This window comes from Artibeus jamaicensis, unplaced genomic scaffold (genome assembly GCF_021234435.1).
Source record: "Artibeus jamaicensis isolate MK-2021 breed Jamaican fruit bat unplaced genomic scaffold, CSHL_Jam_final scaffold_537, whole genome shotgun sequence".
Classification (NCBI taxonomy): Eukaryota; Metazoa; Chordata; class Mammalia; order Chiroptera; family Phyllostomidae; genus Artibeus; species Artibeus jamaicensis.
In genome coordinates this window covers 6,450,418-6,467,714 of record NW_026522047.1, presented here as the reverse complement: position 1 = coordinate 6,467,714, position 17,297 = coordinate 6,450,418, and positions in this window count along the sequence as shown.

Genomic DNA, 17,297 nt, shown 5'->3' with positions numbered 1-17,297 from the left:
CATGAAACCTGGCTGGTTAACAGGAATTTGGGGGTAAAATTAGAATCTGCTTTCTCCTCTTTCTCCTGCCCATTTCTAGCAAGGACGTTCCACTCAGAGTTTTTATTCTTCCTCTGGCTTAATGCTTCTCAACCTTGGCTGGGTATTGGGATCACCTGGAGAACTTGGAAAACAGTTTACCCTGGGCTCAATTTCAAACCAGTGAGGGCAGCAACGCCAAGGGCGGGACCCGGGCGTATGCATAGATAGGTAAGTAGGTACGTGGATAGATAGATAGATAGATAGATAGATAGATAGATAGATAGATAGATAGATAGATAGATAGAGTTTCACATGATTTCAGTGGGCCAAGTTGAGAACCAGAGCAGCGTATAATGCTCGAACTACTCAATCTGCTCTCTTCCTCATTGGCATGAGTTTGTGTGACTTCCATTATTTACAACATAAAAGATCCATTTTATTATTTCAAAAATTTTCCACCGCAGAATTCAACTCAAGTCAATGAGTTATCTTCCTTCAATTTATAATATTGCCAATCCATTAAACAATGTATTGTAGACATTGCAATTTTCATTCTAGAAAGTTCTAACAGAGTAGCAGCAAATAAACGTAGCCTGGGGACATAGAAATGCAGCTTCCACAACATAAATATTCCTGAAGAAATTATTCATCATGGAATAGTCTTTTTTGACCTCTAGCCATCATAATTACCAAAAAGGAAAAGAGACAATGTAGCACTAGCCTGATGGCCCTCTCTGAGAGTTGCTGTTTCCTTAATCCACGAGCGACCCACCTGCAGAAGATACACCAGTGCAGAGGACAGCACTGCCCTCGCGCATCAGCAAACCACAGTTCACAGAACAAATGTTTCTGGCTGCAGAAAGGTAGCTCTCCAAACACAAATTAATGCCCGTAATGGATTTTCCTTACCTTCATGAAAAATGCATCGTGGTCTCTTAAGTCACACTCTACACATTGTTAGGGTTTTATGTGACGTGGGGTTGGCACAGAGATGCTCTTCCTTTCATACTGTGGGTAAGGAAGACAGTGGGCTTGGTGGTGCGGAGGCAGGCCGTTGGTCACCAGGTGAAGGCCGGCTGCCCAGAGGGACTGCGTGCTGCTCAGGCTCCCTCTCTCTGCAAGAGCCCCTGCGCACTCGTGAAGAGGTGAAACGGAATGGCATTAATGAGCGTAGTACTTGTCAGATTTTAAAAGTATCAAAAACCCTGGGCCAGTTGACCTCTTTACTAATTGTTCTGATTTTCCTAAAAGCTGATTAAAGGAGCATTGTCCTAACCTAGCTACAACCGCTGCTGCCACTCCCAGACTCTCTTTTATAATTATAATGATTTCTCTCACCATGTCCTGTGGGTGTGGTCACTGGCGTGGGTGTCTGTGGAGATGGACCTCCTTTCAGGACTGCCTGGCCACAGCAGCCAGGGGGCAGGCTTCAAAGATCCAGGTTTGAAAATCATCCAGAACAATGTCAAGGATTCATAGCAGCCTCGAATTTCAGGCGAAGCGCTTTCCAAATACATCCCACGAATAAATTACATGACAGATATCTGGGGCTGCCAACCTGGTGACTATACTTCCTCACAAGCCAAGTGAAGAATTGCGAGGAGGGCATTGCAGACTTCTACGAGCATTGCCCGCGTACTGGCCCCGGACCTCATGTTCAAATTCAAATTCCGGTGCCAGCTATCGCTGTGACTGTTGTGTCTTAGATTAATTGTTTTTAGTTACATAATGCTGCAACTGTTTTTTTCAATGAACTGTGTGCAGCAAACCCTAGTTTCCCGAGAGTTCACTGCTGGACTCTAAACTCGTGTAAAATCCAATGTATCGTATGACTTCCATCTCCCGAGTTTCGAGGTTAATGACTTTTCTCACGAAGAGGCTAAAAACCAGTGCTCCTTTTTATGGCGAACTAAACTAGTAAAATCATGCATTTTATCTCACAAATGCCAGGCTAATTGTTACTTCTTTCATTTTCCAAAGGAGTATACGAGAATATAGAGAACAAACACGTCTTTATTTTTACTCTCCCTCAACTCTAACCATTGTGCAGAAAACACGTGCGATAAATTAGGGCATATAGTTTTCTTGCTTGAGAAACAACTTCACAAATTCTTCTTGGTATTAATAGTGAATTCAAACTTAATGGAGGAGCCTAAACGGTTTAAAAGAACTGATCCCGGCCTCACCTGTCACCTTCTGCGAGTACCACCCACTGTTCCCTGCTCAGTCTCAGATCGTGGGTCACCACAGTAGGTTCAATAATGGCCTTCCAAAATGTCCCACCCTAATTTCCAGAAATCTCTATGTTACCTTACATGTAAAGGGAACTTTGTCAATGTGGTCGAGCTAAGGATCTGGAGATAAAAAATTATCCTTGATGATCTAGTTAAGCTCAACCTAATCACATATATCCTTTGAAAAGGGAGGCGGGAGGACCAGAGTCAGAGAGAGGACTGTAAGGATGGAAGCGGAAATCAAAGAAGAGAAGGTTCTGTGATGCTGTCTGGGAACGTGAAGAAAGAGGCCACAAGCCAAGGGATGTAAGAAGCCTCCTGAAGCTGGAAACGGTGAGGAAGTGAATTCTCCCTTTGATCCCTCAGAAGGAAGCAGGCCTCCTGACCTTGATTCTAGCCCACTGAAACTGATTTTGGATTCCAGACCTCTAGAAATGTGTGATAATAAACATGTGGTGTTTTAAGCCCCTAAATGTGTGGTCATTTGTTCTAGCAGCGGTAGAAACCCACCCAACCACATGGCCTTCTTTCATTTTCTAATATGCCTGAAACTCTCTCCTGACTCAGAGATGAGCAGTGCCTGTAGACTCGAGGATGGATGAAGGAGAGTAGTCCTTCTTCATCCTTGGCTCCGTCATAAGGAGGCACTGAATAGAAATTCATTAAATAAATGAGTGACTGATCGGATTAGAACATCAAAAAGTAAATGTGTTTACTTGAAAATGGCTTCAGGGGTGTTATTTTTCTTGTTCCAACAGGATCAATTAGAAAAGTGTAATCAGGACATTACTAAGCACCCAGAGTATCTGATTTCCTGGAAGCTTTCTCCTCTCTTATTCTCTCAGTTCCATTTCCACACAGGATGCCCATTACTGAAGGCACTAGAAAGGAATCAATGAAAGCAACAGGATGTGAATAATTCACCTTTCTTCAAAAGTGCAAGTTAAGTTCCTGATTACTAAAAACACAGGCAACCCATCCACACTGCAGACCATGATATCGCCAACCACTGAGCTTTCGGACAAGAGTGGTCATTTTCTATCAGACAAAAGCACCTGCGATCAGGCAAAAGGTTACAAAGAGGTGTTCCTTCGGGGCTTCAGGAATGCTGCAAATTGATCACAGTTGGTTTTGCGACCTGCTGACCAATGACCAACTTGTACCAAGGGTCTTCTCTTGTAACTACCCCTACAATCATATTGTACCTGATCCAGTAACTTTCTATTGTCCAATTGGTTCCAGCGGACAAAACATTGGCCTTCTTCATTAACTTTTTGTGCAAAATTCTTTGTAGGAACATTCTAACATGGACTATCACTGTCAGACATTGATGTGTTGAGCTCGTTTTACAAACCACGTTTTAACATATCGAGTACAAGTACCTGTATGAAAATTCATATGCTGTTCTTTTCTGGGCTATTAGGAAGAGCCAAGTTTGAGGGTCTTGAGTATTTCTTATTCAATATATTTTTTCTTTTTTAAAAAAGAATATTTTACTGATTATGCTATTATAGTTGTCTCGTGTTTTTCTTCCCTTTATCCCCCTCCACCCTGCAACCCCTCCCAACAGCATTCTCTCCCCAACCTCCAGGTCTTTGGCTTCTCCATTTCCCATACTATTCTTAATCTCCCTCTGTCTATTTTGTTACTATCAATTATGCTTTCTATTCCCTGTACCTTTCCCCCCATTTTCCCTCCTCTCTCTCCCCACGATAACCCTCCATGTGATCTCCATTTCTGTGATTCTGTTCCTCTTCTAGTTGTTTGCTTAGTTTGTTTTTGGTTTGGGGTTTTTTTAGGTTCAGTTCTTGATAGTTGTGAGTTTGTTACTATTTTACTGTTCATAGTTTTGATCTTCTTCTTTTTCTTAGATAAGCCCCTTTAACATTTCATATAATAAGAGCTTGGTGATGATGAACTCCTTTAACTATCCAGCTTTGCTGGATAGAGTAATCTTGGATGTAGGTCCTTTCCTTTCTTCACTTTGAATACTTTCCAGCCCTTTCTTGCCTGTAAGGTTTCTTTTTTTTTTAATTAATTATTTATTTTTATTGATTATGCCATTACAGTTGTTCTATTCCCCCCTTCATTCCCCTTCACCCTACCCCCCCATCCCCACCATTACCCCCCTTTAGTTTATGACCATGTGTCTCAAGTTCTTTAGATTCTGTATTTCCCATACTATTCTTGCCCCCCATCTATTTTCTATCTACCATATATGCTACTTATTTTCTGTACCTTCTCCCCCTTCTCCTCTTCCCACTCCCCTGTTGCTAACCCTCCTTGAGATCTTCATTTCTATGTTTCCACTCCTGATCTAGCTGTCCTTTTAGTTTGCTTTTGTTTTAGGTGTGGTTGTTAATAACTGTGAGTTTGCTGTCCCTTCACTGTTCATGTTTTTTTAACTTCTTTTTCTTAGATAAGTCCCTTTAACATTTCATATAATAAGGGCTTGGTGATGATGAACTCCTTGAATTTGATCTTATCTGAGAAGCACTTTATCTGCCCTCTCATTCTAAATGAAAGTTTTGCTGGACAGAGCAATCTTGGTTGTAGGTCTTTGGATTTCATGACTTGGAATACCTCTTTCTAGCCCCTTCTTGCCTGTAAGGTTGCAGCAGAGGGCGCCGCCATTTCCTGGCTCTGACCCCGCCTCCACATACAGCGTCGTAACCCAGCGTCCTAAGTGGCCCTGCCCTGGTGAACCACCTAAGGCTCTGCTCCTCACCCAGTGGCGAGAAAGGGGGGTCGCCATTTCCCCGCTCTGACCATGCCCCCACATATAGCGTCACAACCCAGCGACCTGGGAGTCCAAGGCTCCCCTCCTAGTACTTAATGGGCGTGAACAGAACAAAAATGGCTCAAGAAGATCTCAAAGCCCCAGAGCCTATAAATCTAAGTGATGAAGAAATAGCAAAACTCTCAGACGCACAGTTTAAAACACTGGTGATCAGGATCCTCACAGAACTGGTTGATTATAGCCTCAAATTAGATATACATATGAAGGTGAAACTAATTGAAATGAATGGAATTACACAGGAAATCAATAGCAATGAAAAGGAAACTGGGTCTCAGATCAATGGAGTGGACCAGAAGAAAGCAAATAATGGCCAAACAGAAAAGAGCGAAGAAGCAAGAATTCAAAAAAATGAGGAGAGTCTTAGGAACCTCCAGGACATCTTTAAACGTTCCAACATCTGAATTATAGGGGTACCAGAAGGGGAAAAGGCACAGCCACCAGTGGAAAACTTATTTGAACAAATAATAAAGGAGAATTTCCCCAATCTGGCAAAGGAAATAGACTTCCAGGAAATCCAGGAAGCTCAGAGAGTCCCAAAGAAGGTGGACCCAAGAAGGAACACACCAAGGCACATCATCATTATATTAGCCAAGATTAAAATGAAGGAGAGAATCCTAGAAGCAGCAAGAGATAAGGGGACAGTCAACTATAAAGGAGTTCCCATCAGACTGTCAGTGGATTTCTTATTCAATATTTTGACATATAAATTATACTTGCTGTTGTGTTCTAAATTATGATTTTAAAGATTCATATGGTTTTTTTTAAGAATGTGAACTACACTTTGCATGTGCAAAGAAACAATTTTAACCTTTACATATGTGTTTTTTGAGAATGTGTGGATATGGTGAAGCCACATTATTTCATTTGGAGAGTAATACTGATGCCAGGAGTGAAAGTGTAGGGCTGTTTTTCTCTCACAACGACGTATGAAAACTGTGCTCTCTTTTGAAAGGAGTGCTTACAGTAAATTAAATTTTGACCAAAAAATACCTTTATTGGGCCTCAAAATCATCTACATGTATTAAAGTCATGCTATAGTATTTTTTACTAATGAACTAAAAATTGGGAATCATTTTCTTCAGGATCATTTATGGAGACTGTTGTAAAATAATTATAAAACTCTAGAACCTCTTTTTGTTTGATCTAGGTTTGCCTAAAAATAAGGCCAGGGAGAGGAGTGGGGAAGGTGGAGGAGGGTCTGGGGGGTGAGTGGTGATGGAAGGAGAGATGACAGGGTTGCGAGCACACAGCACGGTGTGCAGATGATGTGTTGTGGAACTGTACTCCTTAAACCTGTATAATTTCATTAACCAGTGTCACCCCAATACATTAAATAAAAAAGAAAGACATTTGGTTAAAAAACTAAATACAATAGGGAAGCATGATCTTTTAGATATGTTCTATTAAGAGTTCAGGGAAACTTATATTGACTTCTTGAGAGGGGAAAATGAGTATAAAACAAAAAATAATAATAAGCATGCAAAACCCAATGTTCTGGGATACAGAATATTTCAAGCTTTTCAACTCTCTTCCAAACTTTTTTCTGTGCCCCATCATTGTTGAGCAGAAGGTCAGCTTTGTTTTTCACCTTTCTTGGTTTTTTTTTTTCTTAAAAATGCTTGGCCTTTTAAAATTGTTTAGAGGAAGGAAATATTACATCTCTTTACAAGAAGTCCACTTTAGTTAAAGAGACTAGAATCCGAAACCTGCAAACATCATATTGAATGTACAACTGTGCATTTGGAAATTATCTAGCTGGCTATCAAGCCACGCAACTCCAGCTGACTCAACATGGAGTTGCTGTCCATGCCTTGGAAATAAAACAGGAGATGAATTTGCCACTAAATAAGGGGAAAAATGATCAGCTGTCACCAGCACTGACCTTGTCTTTTTGCTCCCAGACCCCCTTTTTTTAAAGGTAGGCAGACACCAGTTAATCAAATATTTCGAAGTCACTCTTTAGTGAGTTTTCTTTTGAGCCTTCGAAGTTTTGATGCCTTAATGTCCTGGGCTTTTGAAATAGCAAAATTAATTAGCAAATTTAAATTCTATTGCATCAAATCCACAGTATCTGTTAGATTTCTGGAACATTGCTGATAGTTCCGCCCAGTCAACCGCCCCTGCAGAGAGCGCCACTGGCGAAATGTATGTCTCCACATATAAAAAATTTGTCATTTTGATTTCGTTACTGACTAGAAGACTGAGAGTTAGGAGAAAACAGAAATGTCTACAGGGGACTGTAAGTCACTCGGTTTGTCTGAATTGACTGTGAACTTCAGACACCAATTTGTTCTCCTGCAGCCTGAGTTTACTTTCTCAATTTGGAAGTGGTTTCCAGCATTATTACCACATATACAACACAGACAGCTAATTGCCCTCCATTGAATATTTTAATGTGTTCCTCTACAATTCGAATTTTAATGATAGAGAATAAATTAAACTTATATTACAGGAAGAAGGGGAATCTACAAACTGGTGCTGCTTAATTGTCACCAAAGGAAAAGCACCAGCAACACAGGGCCGCAGCGAGGGTGTTAATAATTCAATCAACAGATGGCTGAGTGTACCTCTGCAACCCACAGACCAGTTAATTCCCACATGCTCTCCTCTGTAGGAAGATAAAAGCAGAATTAAGCCTTTCTATCTTAATATATTTGCATTATTTATATGCCAAGATAGCTCAGCAAACTAATCTGATCTAAGTAATAAAAGAGCGTGAAGGGTTATTCTGCGGCTTCTACACCACCTAATCTTTGCAGTTTTGTTCTAAGAACATCTTACGTTATTAAACTTGAAGCTCAGAATGGTCGAAGTCTTTGTTCTGTGAGCTTGCAGTGGGCTCTGCCGCAGCAACCAGCCACGCATCTTCCAGGGGCGGAGGAGAGTTTCCTCTCTTCCTCTCCCTCGAGGTCCCTGCAGCTCTGGGCTCCACGCTCAAGGTTCTAGTCCCCAACCGGGGGTAGGGGCAGGTCTCCCTCCTGCGACCCACTCTCAGGACCAGAGAAAGGAATGATGGTGATTTAGAGCCTGCTGTCACATCTGCTCAGAAGTGTCGCACAGAAGACTGAGACTAGACCGCACAGAAAAAAAATCATGCAGCTGACTATAAAATATGCTGCTGTGCGTTTGCAAGTTGCCTGTAGTGGCTGAAAGTCAGAAAAACCTGATATTGTCACTCAAATATCTTCCCACAATGGACGGATACTTTTCTTAAACTGTTATTCTTCTGTAGGTCTAATCTAAGAGTTACTCAGTCATATCAAAAGGCTGAAATTAGAATCAGTTCACTTCCTATTCTGAGGTTTTAATCAATAACATGAATAAATACATTCAGTGGTGTATTCCATATTAATAGAATGAAAAGTTTTAAAAATAGGGGCAGTATGATATGGATTTGCAAATCCATTATTGCAAATAAAGAGATTATTGCACATAAAGAGATAGTGATAAGAAGTCTCCCTATTAAACCCATATTGTAATCCTAGGAGTAGGCTCTTTTATAATCATTGGCAATGTTTTAAGAACAGCTCACAGTTTACTAAATACCAAAGCACTGTCAGAGCAGAAAGATGTTGCTCCAACTATGAGGTCATCTGCGGAGCCTACAAATTCATCACCCAAAGCAATCAAGTCGAACTCCAAGCTAAAGGCCGAAGGTTGGCAGCTCCCTGTTGCTGCAGTCGGGACGTGGCCCCAGGAGCTCACTCCCGACGCCTGAGAGAAATGTCTTCTGTCTTTAAACGCACAAGAAGAATAAAATTTATTAGCATTTTAATTGATATGACATCAGCAACAACAAAGATATTTGATTACCCCGGTAAATCTTAGTCTCCCTACTATATATCTCCATCTGTGGTATTTCTTGTCTGAGAACCCTAATCATCTAGCTTCCTCAGCCAAAATCAGAAAGAAAAAAATCCTGTAACTGCACCTTCAAATGCCTTCTTTCTCCTGCGTTGAGGGATCCGATACTTTGTAACTTGAAAGGCAGAATTCGCTCAGAATTATATCATTCATTTTCTGTATTAGTCTTCGTTCTTGACACAACACTCAAGATCTAAAGTAGAAAAATACAACATACAACTTCGAGGCAAAGTCTTATTTGATACCTTAAATTATTCTCTTTTTCATGTATAAATGATTTAGCCAGTCTTCAGAAAAAATTAGAAGAAAGGACCCACACGTCCAAGAATGGAGACTGCGAGGCACCTGTAAGCATCTTTGCATTTTGCATGACAGTCTCTGCTTGTGTTGTCGAACATTCTATTTCACTAGTCTCTCGGTCACTGGGAGGACGGAAGACACTGTCACTTAGAACCCTCGAACAGCTGGAGACAGCCAATGTGGTTGGTGAAGGGAGACGTGAGATGAGAGTGGGCTTCAAGCTGAGGCTTTGCCCGCTGCCTCGCCCCCACGGGGTTGTGTTCAACAGGCCACTAGGGGGCAGCAGCCCCCCGCTTCCGCCCAGCATACACACCGGGAGAGAAGCTTACAGGGGTGTCCAAATTTTGGCGTCTCTGGGCCACATTGAAAGAAGAAGAGTTGTCCTGGGCCACTTATTAAATACACAGACAGTAAAAAAAGCTGATGAGCAAAAAAAAGGTTTTAAGTACATTTGCGACTTCATGTTGGGCTGCATTCGCAGCCACCCTGGGCCACAGGCTGGACACCCCTGCGAGGCGCTCCGCCTCTCCTGGCTAATGTGTTTCTGTGTTGTGCTTCAAAGGCCGTGTTCCCCTTTCTGCCCCCATGGTGGGCTTCTCGGGGCTGTTGTAATCAACGGGAAACAGCATTTCACCAAACGGCACTCAGGAGGAAATACGAACAAAATAAATCAACACAGTGTGTGCACAGGTAATTAAATAAGGGGGAGAGGACCTAGAACAACTTTTTAAAAAAAGATTTTACTCATCCCTGGTGTAGCTCCGTGGACTGAGTGCAGGCCTACCAACCAGAGGATCGCGGTTCAATTCCCAGTCAGGGCACATGCCTGGGTTGCAGGCCAGGTCCCAGCAGGGGATGCATGAGAGGCAACCATACATTGATATTTCTCTCCCTCTCTTCTTCCCTTTCCCTCTAAAGATAAATAAATAAAATCTTCTAAAAAAGATTAGAGGGGAAGGAGAGAGTTGCCTGGGACCTGGTCTGCAACCCAGGCATGTGCCCTGACTGGGAATCGAACCGCGGTTCTCTGGTTGGCAGGCCTGCACTCAATCCATGGAGCTACACCAGCCAGGGATGGAACAACATTTTAAGAATCTGTAGAAGACAAAGGCTGTTTTGTGTCTGGGAACCTCAGTTCCCACTCGTGTTAGCATGCGGTGACATTTTTAATTCACAGATATCGGGCACAAGAAAACTAAGGATTTCCTAACAACACCGTTTCCTAAGTAAGCTCACTCTGTAATAGGTAAAGCTCTTTCTGTTTGTTTGTAGGCCGCAGTTATTTTCATTGTGACATCCCATGGCCATTAAGAGAAAGTAAATTACGCAAAGTAATTCACAGAACTCACGGAAACAGGAAAAAACTAATTTTTAAACAATAGCCGCCGGCTAATGTTAATTTAGTATTTTAATGCCAGTTTTGCTGGATGACATGGCTCCCGATGAGGAGGGAATCGTGTGGGCACGAGTATCTGTAATTTAGCATTATAGTTAAATACGAACTAAACCAGAAGGTACCCTTCTGAACAAAATGTGAAAAATGCTTAATCCCTATTAATTTTTATTTTAGGGGGACTTGCCTGAAAATATACCTTTTCTTTGTCCAGCACATTTCTTTTCTTTAGAACTTATTTGTCAAATATGAAATACTGTAAGAAGAAAACCATTTCAGAAAATTAAAATTGTCTTTCTGAGATACTGTTTTTACCTAATTGTTGTCAAGAACTTCAGGGGGCTTTTCGTCTTGGGCGTATGCCCACTACCTTGTTGTTAGAGAGTTTTCTAAATCAGCACTTTGGGTTTTAAAGTTTAAATTTCACAGCTACATTTTTGAATCATGACTGTGTCTACGTAAAATACTTTAGGGACAAATGAATTATTTATGCATTTATGAGTGATTGATTCTTTAGTGATCTTTTTTATCTAGCAAAGGGCTGATAAACCACTGGAGGCTTTACATTCCGGTGACGATTCATTTGCAGGTTTCCATCAGTTGTACTTAGGTGTTATGTTATTTCTTTTTTCTCCATTTCTGACACATAATTGACACATGACATTGCATTTGTGTAAAGTATACAACATAGTGATTTAATATATGTGTGTATTGCAGAAATGACTACCCCAATGTTTAGTTAGCATCCATCACCTCGGCTGGTTACGAATGGTTTCTTTTCATGAGGCCTTTTAAGATCCCTCTTGACAAATTCAAATGGACAGTATCTTTAGCTGCGGTCGATTCACTGTGCACCACAATTGCAGGGCTCACTCTCCACCAAAGTTTGTACTTTTTGACCGTCTTCACTCATCCTCACCACTCCCCACAGTGCACCTGCCTCTGGCAATTACCCATCTGTTCTGCTGCTATGAGTTTGCTTGTTTTTAAGATTCCACATATAAGCGAGGTCACACAGTGTTTATCTTTCTCTATTTAACTTATTTCACTTGAAACTTTTTTTGAGCAATCTATTTCACAATAAAAATTGATGAGCAATAATATGAAACACACATTTTTTCTTCACAAGAGCGATGATTCTCCCAGACACTGTTACGATGATTTATAATGTGGGTATTTGAGAAAGATGCTGAACTGGCTGGTCTCAGAATCATCACTTAACTAAACTGGTCTCCGTTTGCGCCCAGCCTGCAACTCCTCTGGCTGCAAACTGTAAGGGAAAACAATCTCATTTCACCAGGAGAGGAACGTAAACCAATGAAAAAATGACTTTCTGAAAAAAAGTTACTTTTGGCAAGAAATGGTTTCAAATGTGAGCCCATTACCCCACATCTAATAGAGAATTCTGATTTGGTGATACATCACAGTCACACGTGTTGAGGTCTGGGTTCTGAGCTTTTCCACTTAGAAAAGTTGCTTACCTAGCAACTGCCTGGAGGCTTGCAATGGTATCAGAAAGATCTTTCAGATTTGTTTGCCTCGTTGTGGAGCAAAAAGCTTATATTTCTAAAACCAGGAGTATTGGAGGATTCATTTAGTATCTCTCTACTCACTTGACTAGAAGCCAGATCTTATTCGGCTGGTCTGAGGGCGGAAACGCCGGCCAGAGGATTACAATCCCTGAGAGTGAACTTCATCCTTCTCACAGCCAGCGGAGTTCTGATTATGTGGCAGGAGGCACATACGTTCCAAGCACTGCACATACATTCATCCACCGAACGTTCACACCGCCTGGTGAGTGGGTATCGTTATCACTCTCATCATGCACAGAGAGAAGCAGAAGAGAGGACATAAAGGAAGAGGCACACTGGAGCAGGGTCAGCCCCGTAGGTAAGAAGAAACAGGGACAGCCCACTGTAGAAGCCACACTGTGAAAAACGAAGGACGCACCACACGAGGGACTGTAGGCAGAGTCAGGGCGTGGTCAGCAGGGGGCAACGTGACTAACTCAAAAGCTATCAGTATACTTGGGAGTATAGTTGACCTGAACTCAGAGAGACCTGGGTTTAAATTCCAGTTTTACCCTTGATTCAGTTACACAACTTTGAACAAGACCCTAACCCTCAATTTCCCAATATGCAACTCAGAGAATAAAGTTACTACTTTTTAAAATTGTATTTTTCAATTACTGTTTACATTCAACATTATTTTTGTATCAGTTTCAGGAGTAAGCGTAGAGGTTAGACAGTCATATACTTTACAAAGTGGTCCCCTCGATAATTCCAGTACAGACCTGGCACCATACGTCATTATTACAATATTATTTACTGTATTTCCTGTGCTGTACGTACATCCCCATGGCCATTTTGTGACTCCCAATCTGTACTTCTCAATCCCTTCACCTTTTTCACCCAGTCCCCCGAGCCCTCTCCCTTCCGGCAACCGTCAGTCCGTTCTCTGTCTGTATGAGTGTGTTTCCATTTTGTTTGATTACTTTGTTCTTCGGATTCCACGTATAAATGAAACCATACGGCACTTGCTTTCTCTAACTGACCTATTTCAGTAACCATACTACCCTCTAGGTCCATCCATGCTGTCACAAATGGTAAGATCTCCTTCTTTTTTACAGCTGAGTAATGTTCCATTGTGTAAACGTACCATGGCTTTTTTATCTACTCGTCTGTCTGTCGATGGGCACTTGGACAGCTTCCACAGCTTGGCTGTGGTAAATAATGCTGCAACGAACACAGAGAACAGATAGCCTTTCAAATTTGTCTTTTGAGTACACAATATTTATACCTGGAAGTGGAATCGTGGGTCATAAGACAGTTTCATTCTTAATTTCTTGTGGAATCCGCACACTGATTTCCACAGCGGCTGCCCCAGTCTGCATTCCCACCACAGTGGGGAGGGCTCAGCTTCCCCCCATCCCACCACCTCTTGTTGCTTGTTGATGCATTGGTGCTGGCCATTGTGACATCTCACTGTGCTTTTAATTTTCATTTCTCTGATGCTCAGTGATGTTGAGCATCTTTTCATATGTCTATTGCTCATCTCTATGTCCTCTCTGAAGAAAAGCTCATTCAAGTCCTCTGCCCACTTTTTAAATTAGATTGCTTATTTTTTTGGTGTTGAGTTGCCTGCGATCTTTGGATAGTCACCCCTTATTAGAGGTATCATTGGCAAATATGTCCTTCATTCAGTCGGTTGTCTTTTATTTTGTCAATGGTTTCCCTTGCTGTGCAAAAACATGCTGGTTTGATGTGGTCACATTTGTTCATTTTTCTTTTGTTTCCCTTGCCTGGGGAGATTTATCAGGAAAAATGTTACAAAGAGAAATGCCAGAGATTTTACTGCCTGTATTTTCTTTTAGGAGTTTTATGGTCGTGAAACTTACTTTTAAGTTTTTTATCCATTTGTAGGTTATTCTTGAATATTATGTAAAAATTATTCCTTCTTAGGGCAATCGTGAGGCTTGACTAAAAGTAGTTCACTCAATGAGAACGAGGCCTGTAGGTGCTCAGTATGTGCTGATGATCTCAATACATTGCTCTTTATTTTTAACCATTTGATGTCCCACAGTCCTGTTCAATACTGGTGTCTAATTTCAAATACATTTACCATTGCCAGAGTCATATTCTGACATCATTATTTTCAGCATGACAATTCTTGGCCCAATATTCCTCAAATGTCTTCAGTTTAATGTCACTCTTTCCACACTTATTGTTTTCTGTTGTTATATCATAATAGCCTGGGACAAAAGCTGCTTCCAGTGTGGTCAGTAAGTCGAGGGAAGCATGAATTCCACCATTAATCAAGTACGACTTTGAGCAAATTTCTTTGTCTGTATTTTCCTCTTGGTGATGATCATTTTTGTCAGATCAACCCCACAGGTGTGATGCAATGTTCAGATTAGATAGTGCATTTGAAAACTTCTTGAAAGTTGAAAACACATATACCAGTATTTGGTAGTAGTGATGGTGATTAGAAGTCCCACTGTTTGGTCCTCGGCATTTATAGCTAAAAGTGGAGAACATACTACCTGTTTTACAAGTACTAAATCTTATTGCCAAATATGATTTTGTTTTCATTTTTGACTGCAGTACATTTGATCTAGCAATCATGTTGTGACTCGGACATTGTTTTATACTGTCCTCCTGACCCACACACACCAACAAATGCAAAACAAAAACGTATGAATTGAATGCAAACAAAACAGGTGGAATGGTGACCTTCCATCTCCAAACTCGCAGTCAACACCTGCCCGCCCTGACTCTGATGGATTCCTGGTGCTCAAGGAGCCCCATTCATTGGCGGCTTGATGGAAGAATGAAGGGGAAAGCCTTCTGTTGACGAAGTAATTATGTGGCGCAACTCTAAGGAATGAGAATGTGTTTACATGACAGAGTGCCCCCGCTTCCGAATGGTGGAGAGAAAGGAAGACGGCCGGGCCTGCGCAGCTGCCGTGTATGCATCGGAGTGGGCTGGCTGCGGCTGTGAGGGCCCCTTTTAGCCACTTTAAAATCCGCTGAGCACTTCTTGGACTCATTCTGTCCTTCCTGTGAAGCCGGGTAAATTAAGACCATGTCAAATGCAAAGAACCAGTAAGGATGTGATTTGCTCAGCGAGCGATTGGGTGAACAGGGAGTGTGGGGCACAGGTGTCATGCTGTTGTTGATCAGAAACTGCTGAACAGTGTGAGCAGGTGCACTCGTAAACCGCCCATCATGAAATGGGCAAATGTGTTGAAAGAGTGTTCAAAAAACTTCACTGAAGCCGAAGGCAGCCTCTCACAACAACGCCAGCTGACCCACTGATACAGATGGGTCCCTAGAACACGCAGCTAGTGGGGGGAGCCTGGACTACATGGGGCCACCCTCCAAAAGACAATGTTGTGCTTTGGGGGGCATCCCCCCACATATATGGTTGGAAAAACAAAAATGTCAGGGGGGAAAAATAATTTGGTTACTCTTTTAGCTCTTGTCTTTTTCCCACAGAGTCTAGCCACAAGTGTTATCCTTTAACAGTTTGCAGGGGCCCCGAGAATGAACAGTGGAGAACCAAAATCTCCGGAGTTAGAAAGCCATCAAAACTTGGAGATAGCTACACAACCCACCGGTGGTAATAATTCAGTTATTTTACCCAAATTAGACTTTAGTCCTGTTTACCACAACTTGGCAAAAGGTGATGAATTTGGATAACCTTGTGTACTTTTTTTTACCAGAGATGACACCAAATTTTGTGGCAGTGGAATCCTGGAACCAAATGACCAGCTTCAAAATGAGTTGCACATGGTAGGACAGCACTTAGCTGGGAATAGCTCAGAGCAGTAGCCTTCATATACCGGGAATTTTAACCGAGTCTTACATAATTAGACAATACAGCTAGTTCATTGCTGAAAACGTCCTCTAAAACTCACGAACCCTATTATTTTGTCATTTCAAAAATGCAGCCGGTTTCCAAAGCCGAGGAGGGCACCGACGGTGTGATTGTCCCAGAGACCGCATGCGGCTGCCATGGGTACAAAAAGAGAATCTTTGAAAATATTGAAGTGGTTCTCGGAAAACAGAGCTGTGCCAGTTTCGAAGTATTTTGGAAAAGAGTCTTTTTGCCAGAAATGACAAGCCCCTTTGCAGGCAAGGGTCAGCTGCCTGTGCCTGGATCACCTGGTGTTTGGCCGTCTGTGCCGGGCAGACTAACGATCGAGAAATTCATCATCGAGCCCCATGTACGGGCTGATTTATAGGAATATTATGTTTTTAATTTGATGTCCCACAAACATCTGTTTAGACGTGGCCGTTAAACACAGAGTGGCCAGGAATTGTGCTTTAATTTGGATAGAAAGCTGTCTATAAATTAGAGATAATTGATTTAGCCACTTTAAAATCCGCTGAGCACTTCTTGGACTCATTCTGTCCTTCCTGCGAAGCCGGGTAAATTAAGACCATCTCAAATGCAAATCTGCGTTTTTTTCCTCTCTCACAGTCCTGGCAGCGCAACCCAACCTGCCCCCTTCCAAAGAACACTGCCCCCTGCGCGCTGCCCCAAGAAGCCGGGCAGGACGCAGCCGGGGCTGGTTTTGATTTGCTCCCCAGATCCGCACCCCAGTGTGTGCCGCACGTGCTCCCCTAAACTGTATGTGCAGGCAGAAGAGACAGTTCCAAGGCAGGAACGGTTTTTCCGTTAAATAGTAGCTGATTGCCAACTCCAGTTCCTTGGTGACAGTTCCGTGGAAGTGGAAGAGGGCAGTCCTCTCTCTATTTTCTGTTTATCTGAAGCCCGCCCCCACATGCCTGTGTCTCGTAGAAGCCACCTCCTTATTGGATGTTCTGCCTCACACCCCGTCCCCCCCAACCCCCCCACTCCCTTGGTGCTGGGGGGCTTTCTCCCCTCAGACTCACAGCTGTGAAAGAGCCAACTCTTTGCTGGAGCAAGCCATGCTGGGCAATGTGGTCTTGACCAGGCCATTTTCCTAAAGGAGCACTTCTCAACAAATCCGAAATGTTTCCCTTTTTGACTTCAAAGCGTCAGTGAGTGTTTTCAGCAGCAGTCTGGCCTGAGACTGCACCCAGTCCGAGGAGGAAAACTCGAGACCTCTGGACGAAATAGAATCGGACTTCGATCGCCATCTGTGCCACAGGCAGCAGGGTTTTCATTGAAAGGGGGAGCACAGCGACATTGCTGT